At 42.3% G+C, this 14361-nt stretch overlaps 1 protein-coding gene across 3 annotated transcripts in view; it reads right to left on the bottom strand.

The window, feature by feature from the left end:
- Positions 1 to 9977, bottom strand: part of PACSIN2 (protein kinase C and casein kinase substrate in neurons 2) — a 55522-nt gene extending 45545 nt beyond the window's left edge. For 2 of the 3 annotated variants that reach the window (XM_054281893.1, XM_054281890.1), the window contains exon 1: positions 9863 to 9977. The gene's annotated coding sequence lies outside the window, so the exon portion shown is untranslated. Of the gene's footprint in view, positions 1 to 9369; positions 9477 to 9862 lie in introns of those variants that run through there. The other variant, XM_054281892.1, reaches the window with a different exon arrangement.
- Positions 9978 to 14361: the final 4384 nt, after the last annotated feature.

Here is a 14361-nt window from a genome sequence, read left to right on the forward strand (position 1 = left end):
CAGTGCAGACAACAATTAAACAGAGAAAACTACAAAATGTTCTGCAATACTGTTCTAAGATGTTCTCTGCTAGCCAATCTAAGCACCTGCTGAAAGAAAAATAAACCTGGTGGTGTAGTAGTGCTCTCAGAATAGCCAAGAAAGCAGATTGGACAGTACCACAGAACAAATGTAACCTAACTAAATCTACTTCTCAAATTCCAATAATTCTAAAAAAACCCAAAACCAAACCCAACCAATCAACCCAAAAAAGACCTCCAAACCAACAAGACCCAAACAAAATCCACCAAATTAACAAAAAACCCTCATAAAGCACAAAAACCAAACATCCAAAAACACAAACCCGAAGAAGTTTTAATAGGGTATAGAAGCAGCAGTTTTTCAGTCTAGGAAATTATAGCAATGGCATGGGGTTTTTGTACACCCAGATTTTACCCTAGGAGAATGAAAAAAAAAAAAAAAGGAAAGAGGATATTAACATTATAAGAACACACTTGATTCTGTCCACAAAATTACATCAATTTTGGAAATTAAATATTGAATTGAAATTCAAAGCTATTTCTTCAACACTTGGTTTAACAATAATGTGCCAACAGATTAATCTAAATCATCTCCAAGGAGTTTCAAAACAATTATTAAGCATTCACCTTTTTTTCTGTAAATACTGTATTTCATTACATAAGAATAAAATATCAGCATTAAACTTTAGAAACATCTACATTATTTACAAGTGAATATTCTAAAGGTAAAAAGGCAAGGACTTTTGACTCCTTTCCACTTGGAACTTGTTTAAGTTTAAAAAGTATTTCAATTGTCTTCTTCCACGCCAAAATATTTTAAGCAAAAAAATCCAGAAAACACCCACAAGTTTACTTTCAAATTGATTAATTTAATATAATTTTATACTTATTTTCTATTCACCCATGCATTTAAAATTGGTAAAAATCAAGAAACAAGGTCAAGCATATCTGCAATTCTCTTAACTGCAGGCAGTGTAAGGGTAGAGTGTGAGTGCAGAAGAGTCACATCTTTCTGGGCTGTATTTCAGCAGTTCAGGCAGCACAGCTTCAGCTGCCAGGGCAAACAGCAATGTTGCATTTATATCCATTCCATTCCCTTCCTTTATTACACCTGACCACCTCTGGCATGCATCTGATTATAAAAGCATCTGTTTACATGCAACATTCACTTTACAGGTCAACTTTACAGAAATCATTCACTGCACTCCATAGCTCAATACGTAGCTCTTCACTTTGTTCTGGCACAAATTCATTCCACTGACAGTGACTGATATTGTTTGTGCCACATCCCCAGTCATCCCTCCTGACCCATCCCTATGCCATCGATTCTGTTTGGGAAGTCAGGTGCTGTATCCAGCTGAAAATGACTCTGCAAAAATAAAAAGTTCTTTGCTGGACCAAAGAACCAACCCCAGACACAGCACAGCCAGATAAACACCACCACCACCACGGGGCACACAGCAAGAACAAACAGCTGAGTAACAGTGAAAAACTGATTTCCTGTTTTAGTCACAACACAGACTATCACTGGTTTTGAAGTTACTTATCATATCACTGCAAGCAGAAGCAGCAACAAACTTTGGAGCCAGACTAACAAGCTACAAGACATTACAGTAACACAAAGAATAGGCAACTACACAGACCACACACAAGATACCCTTCAGAAAAGGCTGGCACCCTGAAAGAAAGGCAAAAAGATTTTTTCATTGTTTACGTGTAAGCAGCAGGCATACAAGAGATTATTGCCTTTGGGAACATAAATCAAGCCCATTTAGTAACACTGAAACTTCACTGTACATGTCACACAGCTGAAGAGCTTGGATGTGGTTATGTAGGAAGAGAGGACTGGTCAAGAAAAGAGTGGTGACACTTCTGCAATAATATTAATTACTCATTTTAAATATTAGCAACTTTAAAGAACACTCAACACTCCACAGAGTCTCTGCACCACACCAGCACTAAGTGGTATCCACCAGAGGCCACTAATGCACACTACACAACACACACACAGCTCCTTCTGCAATGAGCTGCTGTGGGAAGGAGAATGGCACATTCTCGTGGGACCCTCTGGCCCCACCCACGTATGTTGCACATTTCACCTTCCCAACTGCTAAATTTGTATGGGATTTACAGGTGACAGTGTCCTAACTCCAACAGCACACTGCATTCCCCATGAAGGAACTCCATGCATCCATACTCCCAAAAGAGAAGCGCAGCTTTGGCAACCTGATAAAACAATATGACTTCAGCATTATTTTAATATTACTATATAGTATGAGAATAACAGATAATTACACAAGACTTTTTTTAATAGCTGTCCCCAAAGCCACATTAGAAGAAGAAAACCACATTACCTGCAGAAACACCTCTATGTGAAGTGGAAAAGAGGGGAAGTTCACAGTAACAAATATAACAAAAGCTAGAAATGACAGAAGTTAGCAGAATGAACACATAAATAGTTGAATTGGTAGACTGCAAATATATTTAAAGCTTCTTTACTATCCTTACTGTAACAACCTTCACAACAATGCTATCACTCACTTTAATGTAGTAACAAGGCAGAAGACGAACGCTGACAAATAATCTTATCTGAGTGGTATGATTATTAGCCTTCAAATTAGAAATTAAAAGGACTTAGGAGCCCAAGCTAGGCTTTGTTCAAGAATTTTAAAATACAATTTGGGATGCTCTAGTAGGCTTAGAACAAAGAAACACCCTGGCAATGCCCAGGCACTCCCTCCTTCATGCTCCTGAAGCGAGCCTTTGCCCCCATCCCTGGAAAATTACCTGATGTGGTACAGAACAACCTCCAGGTCCAGGCCATGCCCCTCCTGCCTACTGCATAAATTAACCTGTCCTGGCCAGAACCAGGATAAATCAATTAAAACAGAACAAGTGAGATTCCATCTGAGCATACCAAGTTGATAATTATTATTGCATAGTAAAAAGAAAGATACCACACAACCAAACCCTTAGCATCACTTTCCTTTTTATGACAACGCCATGCTGAGTGATGGTTTAGTTATTCTGATCAAGATGCAGAATAATACAAGCTCAGTCTGATGTTACACTTGTTTTAAGCCCTGAAAAGACAGAGTCAAGAAATATTACAAAGCTGGATGTGTTAATCAAGCTCCTGCTAAGCTATTTACCATTATTATTGGTGACCTGTGAACAGATCAGGAATCGTGACTGATCTAGTGCCCAGACAGATTTTAAAAAAGCCCGAGGAAGTATAAAATAAGAACAAAATCAGTGCTGATAAACCTTTCTAGACTGTTTGCTGAAATGAGCACAACCTAAAGATCCTAATTTGCAATTCATATTGGGCTGTACCAAGACAAAATTTAATTTCCCTATCTCATAAATATGAACTAATATTTTAAGCATCAAGTTTGAGGAATTCTGAAATGGAGCAGAACACTCAGCTGAACGTGTTCAATGAATTTTAGGATAAAAATAAAGTGCTTTTAGGTAGGCAGTCAGAAGTATTTATTATCTGACTATACATCAGAGATTACCCTGTTAGGGGCAGCAGGACTAATTAGCTAACTGGGCACCTAACAGGGTTGTGGTAGACTCTATACCCATTTTACCTAAGGGGAAATTTTCTCTGTGGATGTATCAAATTCCAACAGGGATCCATTCACACAAGTCCTAGGGACGGTGTTTTTCAGAAAAGATCAGATGATTACAAATGGTTCTTTCCTGGATTAAGTTCATTAATCATTCCTTTGCATTTCTTCTGCATACTATTAGCAACTGGATAATCAACCTAATTACATCTTTTAAGAGAAACAGCAATTAAAATCTGTTTAATCAAATAATAATAGCTTAAAATGTCTATAGAATGCTAATGCATGATCCACATACCAAAACTGCCTATTCATTAAAGCCATCTCCAACACATGCTCCTGAGGATACAGCCAAATTTGCAACCCATGGAGGACCCCAGAGGGGAGCCATGAAAGCCCAAGGGGGACTGTGACCCCCCATGGGTATCTCAGGCTGGAACAGGCTCCTGGCAGGACCTGTGACCCCTGAGGGACCCACACTGGGGCAGGCTGCTCCTGAAGGACTGACTCCCTGGAAAGGACCCACTCCAGAGCAGTTTGTGAAGAACTGCAGCTTGACAGAACTCATGTTGAAGCAGTTTGTGGAGAGCTGTCTCCTGTGGGAGGAGAGAAAGAGTGTGAGGAGCAAAGAGTAGCTGAGATAAATGTGTGAAGAACTGACTGCAACCCCCATTCCTTGTCACCCTGTGCCAATCAGGCAGGAAAATCAGGAGTGAAGCTGAGCCTGTGAAAAAGGGGAGGGTTGGTTGAAGGTGTTTTAAGATTTGGGTTTATTCCTCACTACCCTACTCTGATTTGATTTAAAATGTTATTTTCCCTGATGTTTTGCCCATGATCATAACTGGAGCATGATCTCTCTCTGTCCTTATCTCAACTTGTGAGCCTTTTGTTATAGTTTCTCTGCCCTACCCAGTTAAAGAGAGTGACAGAGTTGTTTGGTGGGCAGCTGGCATCCAACTGTGGGCATCTCACCATAGGCCATCAATGACACAGGAACAGAATAAAACTTTTTTTCACTTCCCATTTAGAGCTGTTTGCTTAAGACAGCGTGGAAGTGTGCTTTGGGAAGTGGCACTACGAACCTAAAGTTATTTGGTTGATCATTCTTGATCCGTATGTGCTGGTTGTTACTACTTTCAGCTGCACCAGCTTTTGAAAACAACAAAAAACTCAACTCTCAGAGCCCTAAAATAATAATCAGTGAGAAAGCAATACTCCCAGGTGTGGGTGTAACAGTTTCTAAGAATTTAATTGCACAAAAGAGGGAAAGCTTACCACTCAATTTATTTCCATCTGTATCTGAATGACACTAGACTGACAGCATTCTTTACATGAAGCTCTCTAACACACAAAAACTAATGAAAAGTTGTGTAAAGGAAATGTTTACCCAGCTTCTCCTACATAAAACAGCATGAACAGTGTTCACATTTTGGAATGGAACCGTAACCTCACTCAACACAGCAAGAACTTAGGAGTGATTTCCTTCAAATGAATTCCCTCTGGACCTTAAAGCAAGCTGTTCAGCAGCACCTAGAAATTAAGCACAATTATATGTTGACCAGATATCAGATTACTTTGAGTACTTAGATTATTTCAGGTAATTGAAAAATGAGTTTTGAAGCTTTTATCTTTAGCTATTAAGAGATGAAGAGAACCTGAACACTTCAGAAAAAATGTATTTGAGAATATTATTCAAGAACTGTGGAAGTAAACATGCCTACAAGTTGATGTTGCATACATGTGGTTCCATTAAACACAGAGTTCATTTAACAGATCTGCACCTGTTAACTATCCATTTATCATTTCTCCCAAAAAGAAAGCAGCATTGTTCCACTCAGCAGGGAGGTAGGTATCTGTCAAATTGCCAAGAAAGCCTTAATTAACGGAGAGGATGAGAAGTTCAAGTCCAACCAAAACCACGTCCCATTTGTCCTTTGACTCACTGCAGATTATTTGTACTTCATTTGTACTTATATGTACTTCACATTACCCCTTTTAAAGAGGTCATATTAAGCATATTCACCCTGCACCTTTTATTTAACCTATTAAGTTAGAAATTAGAAAAAACCCCAGCTCATTATATTCTTTGTCATATTACTTTGAAGTTAATCAAGTATGGCTACTCTTCTGCTATCGAGAATAAAAAAATATTTTAAAAAACTCTTATTTCGATATTCACCTGCTATTGCTATGCCAGGTAAGAAGTTCTGTGCAAGCTCATTTTGTAACCCAAAACCCTGGCTGTGAGGTGCCAGGCACAAAAACTCTGCTAGGCCTTCTGGAGCCCAGTCAACATACACATTTTGTTGCTACAATCACCAGGTGGCAATAGATCTACCTGGTATGTGGGAGAGATTAATGTACAATCACACATGGAAGTCAGACTTATGAGCCCTGTTTGTGCTACTCATGCACAAAGACACAGTAAAATACAACAGAAAGAATATCACACTTCTGCAACAAGGACTTCAGGATGAACAGTACAGTAACAGCAAGGGCAGCCAGTTTTATTAGTAGCAAATGGCTTATTACTTTATATCAAAAGCTAAGAGCTTGCAAGTACAGCAGGATTCCATGATGCATTAATCACAAGAAGATACTTAGAACATACTTTCATATCCACAGTGTCACTTAAAAGTCTGAGTGGTGCCCATTTTCAGGGCATGTACTATGTTACCTTTACAAGTTGATGTCAAAAGATGACCTAAAATCCATCCTTTTTGGTTTCAGTAAAACTCTGTCAAAGAAATATTTAATAGTACCATAGAGATTTCTCATTCACACCATTTCTGCTGTTCATACTGTAGTCTGTCACTCACTGCTCTAGGGTATGAGATAAAAGGTAAAGAATGTTGTTTAAAATTTTTGGAATTAGTTCTTTAAAGCAGAGTCCTACACAAGCAGAAAGGATTAACAATAAGCACTGGCCCAAAGCCAAACAGTTTGAGATACAGGTTTCCAATACTACCAAAATGTTTACAATACCTTGTGTAAGCCATAACAGTTTTAAAATATTTGCATAATCTAAAAACTTGAGCCAAACCACCTTACTTAAAGCCTGAGAGACATTTTCTTTTTGCCTTGGAGCTCATTACTGTGCAGTGTTACAACAGCCATGTTAGTTCTACCCCTATTTACTAATTAGGGCTGGGAACCTCCTCAAATATTGACACATCCTGTCCACCAAGATCCACAGGACTCTGAGCAAGTGCACCAGTGGCTGAAGCAGAATCCCTCACACTCCAAGGAGCACACATCAAGGCAGATTCCAGACCAACACCATTAGAGAAATTTGGATTATTCCCCTCCCCTAAGCAAGGCACCTTAAAGGATAACACATAAAGGAACAACATTCAAGTCTTGTGACAAATTGGACTATGGAGACTGTGAACCAACCACAGGGTACAGCAGCTCCAGGTTATTCTCAACCCCAGTGAGCCAAGCAGCCACGTAACATTCACATTAAACACAGCATTCTATTCAGTCACACAACACTTAGCTCAGTTTACCTCAGCACAGTTACATCACTCTTGTAGTTCCTACTTCTTCCTTTTTTATCTCCTGGGAATAGTTCATCCTTACATTAAGTCAAAAATCAATAACTGGGTTTAGCTGAAAAAAAACAGTGTCACCTCCTGAAGTCCTGGGGATTATGACAGAGTTTGAATTAAATCCCATGTTACAAAGAAGTTGTTAATCTCACAGACTAGTCTTAAATTCAAGCATTAGACATTTCATTCCAGGCCTCAGGCAACAAGAAAGCCATTAAATCGTAGTATTTTTTTAAAAGCAGAGATTCTAAGAACTAAAAAGGCACTCGTGTATTAGTTTATATGGAAGTTTAAAAAATATATTAAAAAAAAGCCAAGCCAAACCAAAAACCACCTTCAGTCTGCATCTACTCTTCTCCTGCCGTAATGCATGAGAAGATGCAGTTTTTCCAGGAGCTGCTACAGTAAGAAAACCAGACACCAAGTCAGAAACAGAAAGCTACCTTTTAGCTACTTTGCATTACAACACAGATTTGTACAAGCACAGACAACTTTTGACTGGCAGCACGGCTAAGCATTTTATCCCATTCCTGCAATGAACACAGAATTTTCTTAGCCTTCATTTACAGGCTCCCCATTCAACCACAGTCACCTCCAGGCTCATTTTAACCACCATCAGAAGCACAGAATTGACATGTGGATATCTTTAAGCACGTAGCTCACTCAGCTCTAGAGCAGGAAAAGGTGTCCATATGCTCCACAAACAGACCATGAGAACAAAACTTCTCATTCCTGACACTAAATCATCCAAACATGTCACCTGGTAAAAATGACAGGTTCACTGATTTCAGACCAACATTCAAGTGGCTTGTCACAAGAAAAGAAAGCAGACATCTACCCACCAGAAAGATATCATCCAGGTACTTTCTGAAGGCACTGTTTAAAAACATCCATAGACCACGATGATCTAGACCACAATCAAAAAGCCATTTTATTATGATGGTATTTCAAAGGCATAAAAAAGGGAAAAATTGATCCAGATTTGTAAACTACTTCCCAAAGGGAGGGTGGAGCACTTGAGCACAGAACAGTCACAGCAAGGTGGCACCTGCACACCTCTTCTGCTCACCACACTGAAGCTGTGGTGAACAGAGATCAGGGATCTCTAAAAGGATGCTGCACTGTGCTCAGCAGACATGCTCCTTATGCTAATATGTGCTCCTGTTTAAGCTGATTCAGCCATAATTGGCAGAATATAACTACTATCTTTGAAGGCAAATTGCAAGTTTGACAAAATATAATTTCAGGCAAGTACAGGTATAAAACATGAGCGTTCACTGTTAATAACCTTAACAGTAAAGAATGCAATTAACAAGTTTTGACCAACTGAAACACAGCTGGCAAACTCTTTTAGTTTGAGAATGATCCTTTTATTGCACTAAAACCAGAATGAAAACTCAGTTGCTTACATAATTTGCAGCCTTCACTATGGCTCATCATAATGCACTACTATCGTTTTAACTTTTAAAAGGGAAAGGTTTTTGGCTTTAAAGAAGAGCTGAACAGACGCTGGCATTAAATCCCAATTAGCAGAAGGGAATCCCTCACTCATTCCCCAACAGCAAGAGAGAGCAGTCTCGTGATAGCCTTTTAAGCAGGAGGTTGTGGAGCACAACAGAAACAAAAGTGCCTTGCACATCCATGGCTTGTTTTTTTTACCCCAGTGTGTATCAAATGATCAAACTTACACAAACAGGTACAGGAAACTTAAGGAGTGGTGAACTAGCTTTAAATTATCCTAGCTAATCTACTATTTTAATCAAGTAATTCAAGCGTTTAAAACTGCAAGGCTGCATTTAGTTTTCAAAATGTTCAGTTTACAAAGGACAGCGTATGGCACTTGCGTCTTTCTGGCTTCCTCTAGTGCTCAGGCAAAAGGATGACTAAATCTATCAGCTTCTGAGTCACTGCAAGCAGAGACAGCCGAGAGGGACAGATACAGCGAGCCAGGCAGACACTGTACCCATCCTGTCCTTCCCTAACCAGGTAGCCTCAGTGCACATAAAGAGATGTCTGTCTGTCTCTCACACACGCATTTCGCTCTGGGACATGAGCAGATTCTTTCCATAAGCCAAAAAAGGCAAAGTCAAGATAGAAGGCGGCAACGGCAAGACCAAGAAGCTTGACTGAGCTGGGTCATTACCAATACTCAGGAGGGACTGAGCTGCCTAAAACCTCACTCTCCCCGTAAAACATCTCCTCCCTCCAAACCAGCATCGTTACCTGCCACCATCCGGGGCGCCGGGATTTCAAAGCCTCGAGTCAAAACCCAGCTGCTCAAGTTTAGGACTCCATCCTCGCCTTCCTTTTCTCCCCAAACCAAAGCCGCCACCGAGTGGGTCACTAAACTTCCCCGAGCAGGGAGCTCTCCCCTCCTACAGGAACCGAGCCAGTGTCGTCATCCCTCGCAAGCCCCGGCCCTGCCCTTCCCCGCCTGGCGCCGTGCAAGGAGAGCTTCACCTTCCCCCCGCCCGCCGCAGCGCCGTGGGGTGGGCGACCCGCACCCAGCGGGCTCCCCGGGGGTCGTGCCCCGGCCCGGCCCGCTCGGCCCGGCCCCAGCACGGGCAGCGCCGCCGGCGCGGCCGCGGCACCGGCGGCTCCCCCCGCCCGGACCCACCGCCCGCCATTGCCCAACGGCTCCGACGGGGATCCCAACCCGGCCGCCAGCTCGAGCCTCTCCCGAAGGCGGGGCCCCGGGGCGCGGAGCGGCCCTCACCTGCAGCGCCGGGACCTGCCCGTCGCCCGTGCCCGGCGGGGGTGGGGGGTGACGAGACGGCGAGAGCGCGGTGGAACCGACCCGACCCCGGCGCTCCGCTCGGCGCCGCCGCCCCCGCCCGCCCCCTGGCACCCGCCCACCCGCCTTCCCATTGGCCGAGAGCGCGGGCAAGCTCCCGCTTCGCCGCCGTCTATTGGCTTCCCACGACTGCCAATCAACGCCGCTTCCCCGTCGGGGGCGGTGAGGGCCGGTGCGCGCGCCCGCGGCCAGCGCGCGCTCCCCGGTGACCGTCGGGGACAGCCAGAGCCACGCGCGCGGCCCCGCCCCCCCGCCCTCACCCCGAGGGGCTCCGACCGCCCCCGGCCCGGGCTCACCCCGAGGGGGTCCGACCGCCCCGAACCCCGCCCGGCTCACCCCGGGGGGCTCCGACCGCCCCGGACCCCGCCCGGCTCACCCCGGGGGCTCCGACCGCCCCGGATCCCGCCGGGCTCACCCCGGGGGGCTCCGACCGCCCCGGATCCCGCCGGGCTCACCCCGGGGGCAGCGGCTGCCCGGCCCGGCCGGCCGCAGCGTCAGCCAGGTGTCCGAGTGTAGGAAACCGTGACAGGAGCGCTGCGGAACGTGGCAGGGCGCGGCGGGAATAACACTGCGTCCGCGTCCCGTTTCCACTGCGAGGCACCGTGAATAAGCAGATGTTGTTTCCCGGAGCGAAATGCGAGCGAGCTGACAGATCCCGGGAAGTGTCCGGGACTTTTCGGCGCCCGGCAGCGCTGCAGGCGCCGGTTCCGCTCCGCACAGCGCGGGGCGCTCCGCCGGCACTGCGGCACCGGGAGCGCCCGCTCGGGGCCGGGCCGGGCTCGCAGCTGCCCTGGGCACGGCTCAAGGACAGGGGCCGCCTCTGCCATCGCACGGCTGCCTTGGGTACACCGCTCGCCGCGGAGCTACGCTGTTCTCTACCAGTATCAGAACTGGTACGCAGGCCTTCGCCTATCTTTCGGATTTATTTGTTTTAGACAGAGAACTATGTCAAGTTCCAAGCAGCAGCCACCACGGTGACCTTCCTTCGTCCCTTCAGCCTTTGCCTTCGCCGTTAGTTTCTGCATTTCCCTCCCATCTGCCCTTCTCATCACTGCTGTGCCTCCAGCGCTGTCCCCGGGGACAGCCTGGTTCGAGGACAGCAAGGGCTCTGGATCACTGGGTAGGCCTGCAAAACAGTACTTTCCTCTTGGCCGTGTTTCTTATGCAAGTCCGCATATAATCAGATCGACGCCAAGTCTTCCTGTACTCTTTCACTCAGTCTGTGACTCATTAACTTTAGTTCACTTAGATTAGTTGAGTAGGATTGTAAGACCATAACACCGGGATAAAATTTATCTTCTGAATGTCCTTGACAATGGATTTGAATTGATTGCTATTAACATTACTGTAAAATTTGGCCAGGTTGGTAAGCTTCCTAAGATTTAACATGATTTCTCCCTTCCCTAGTCTCCCTTTCCTCATTCTCCTGTGTTGAAAGTTAACAGTTCACATTTGAGAGGAGGAGTCTTGTAATTTATTGTTTCTTACACTTCTGACCAGAGATGCACTTTATTTTTCTACAGTCTCTCTCATTAATGGGAGATGAAGCTTTCTTTACAGCACACTACAGGGGACATACACAATCATAAATACAGCTCTTTCTGTAAGGAATTAAGCTTCTGTTTTGCCTAGAGCATTGTTAAAGCTGGAAATTCTCCATGCCAGAACACTTAGACTTTCTTCAACCTAACATCAAAACAGTCATTCATCTCTTTGTTTGCTCGAATAATGCTCAAACTTGTTCAAAGATGGAAGAAACAGACCGGGAATTCAGCGTAAATCATAGGACAGAGCTCATACTGCCATGAAAGGGAATTCCAGTTTGGCAGAGGACAGAACCTGCAGCCTGGGGTCAACTGGCACAGAAAATCCCCAACTATTCCACACAGAGTTCATTGAGTGCCACCACCTTGTGCCCCAAAACCACTCCACTGTGCACAAACCCTGTGCTGACTGCATCTATGCTACTCCCTGTGAAAACCAGGGCCCACGTTCTTATCTTGGGCCAGTTTGGGCACAATTACTGTAAAACCAGTAAGAAATGTATCTGCAAGTCCTGAGTCTGGTAACACAAACTATCAGTCAGTCTGGTAACAAGGAAGAAAATATTCTTCAAATCAGCTATTCCCATGTATTGACTTAGGTAGGCTGATGTACTGCTTATACATTATATACATATATATATGTATAACATATAATTATATATATTACATTGTAATATGTACATGGAAATTGTATACAATGTATTACTCTATTTACATATATTTTACTGTATTTCCATATATACACTTACTATACTTTTTACATAGATAACATATAATATATATAGAATATAGAATGTACACACACACACATAGGTACAATAAATTTAGCCCTTGTGTCATAGTGGAAAGGCAGTGTGTTATTTGGGAGTCACCTTCATATGGAATTTCAACTGGTTCTGGCTTCCAAGGGAATGGAGATTGATCAGAAATGAGGAGTTTATACAACCTTTTTCTACAAACAACTGGACTCAGATTTGGTTTTCAGTGTTTCACTTAAACATCTGTATGATTCAACTACCATCTTTATAACTGCTATAAAATATATTTATAAATGCTATTAAATAATAATATAGGAGATTAAAAAAAATCAAGACTATTAGCTGGAAAAAAGAAAGCTTACCAAAAGGCAATTTTTATGAACATCTTAATTTAATATTTGGAAGTTTCTCAAGGCGCCACTTTAAGGAATAGTATTTTTGAGCCTGCTGAGTATTCTTTTCTGCTTGCAAGATGTTTTCTATCCTTTTGACACTTAAATGAAAAATGCCTAGACACCTTTGGAAGCAGTAAGACAATAATGTTGCCAGAGTTTTGAAAATGCATTTTTAACTGCCAAGTTTTTACCCCATTCCAAGTGTCTTATTTGAAACAATTTGGAAGCAACATTATTAGAGTCACCTCAATGTACTTTTGGAAACAACACTATTGCTCTTCCTGTGAAGAAAGCAGAATTTGTCTGCACTGGGGTTAATACACATGCAGGTATAGTAATTTCACTGCATTACTCATAGTAACACAGTTTAATGTCTGTATGAATATATACAGGGCTTGAGGCTACATGCAGTGAATAAATACATATATGCACTTGAAAAACTGCTTGGGGAAATACACCTCAAAGGTTAATAAAGTGCAATTTCTTTCAATTTATCTAATGTAAATTGGCTTTATGTATAATGAAAGATTAAGTTTTTCTCAGTGAATTAAAAGAGATTAGTGGCCTAATTATATCTATCATCAGTGATGCAAGATCCCAGCAAGATGACACTATTATGATGGCATGAATAATTTACTTATGTAAAGAATCACACTCCACCATATTAATAATTTTGATTTTGGTACTTTGATGTTTTTTTCCTAAGTATTAAAAAGTAGTTGTTCTCTGTACATTTTCAGTTATCATAAAAATGTGACATCCAGTGAAAGATTACCTTAACCTTTTTCCTTAGAAGAACAGCTGACAGTCTCCCCAGCCCCACTGGTGAGCATTTGAATCAGACTGTTAGGAATGGGACAGGAAGTTTGTGGGGGAAAAAAAAATCCTCTCATTTTAGTTAAGTATCCCACGGTTATTTTTACTTTTAACACAATCTATTTTTAAAAATGCTTCTTGTTTCTTCTGTTGTCCTCAGAAATTCCATGTGTCCTTTCAGGCACCAGTACTTTCCCTGTAAAGAAATTCTGTCTCTTGCCTTCACTCAGAACAAATTTTGTGTTTCTAGACTGCTGCCATAACATTTCAGAATTCTCTTCAAACTCTTTCTCTCTTGCTAAGAAACTCCATGGGTTATAACCTTTATTTACACTTCAAATGTAAATTTAAATCCTATATTTAAAAACCAAAAACCATATTTTGCTTGTAAATGTAATGCCATTAGTGACTATATATGCCAACTAATGACAATAAATTTCAGATTATTAAATTTCATTCCACTCAAATCAATGAATTTCACTGTTTCACTCCCCAGCTTTCACTGGGAAAGAACCTTTCAAATAAAAGCCATGTTCTCGTCTGAAGTACTTTTTGTTGTCTTCTTGTTTTTCATGAGTGTTTTTAATTACTGTTTCATACTGTCCAAACTTTTCTATTTTACAGCAATTGTCTGTGACTACCTCAGATGTGAATTATTTACTTTTAATAGGTACAAAATTACAGAATAATTAAGGCATATTAGACTTTCTGTCAATAGCAAAGGTATCAATGTGATTGTCATTACTGGGAAAGTTCAAGTATGGAGAGCCTGCCTAGGTAACTTAAAAAAGGTGGAAAAACATAGAGTCTAGCCCACACAACTTCCTACAATTCAGTATAAAACAACGAATTTTTCCAAGATATTCATTTATGCTCCTATTTCCTCTTAATAATGGAATTTTAAACAA

Source organism: Melozone crissalis, unplaced genomic scaffold (assembly GCF_028551555.1).
Source record: "Melozone crissalis strain CALT ecotype California unplaced genomic scaffold, PUWL_Pcris_2 ptg000033l_1, whole genome shotgun sequence".
In the NCBI taxonomy this organism is placed as follows: domain Eukaryota; kingdom Metazoa; phylum Chordata; class Aves; order Passeriformes; family Passerellidae; genus Melozone; species Melozone crissalis.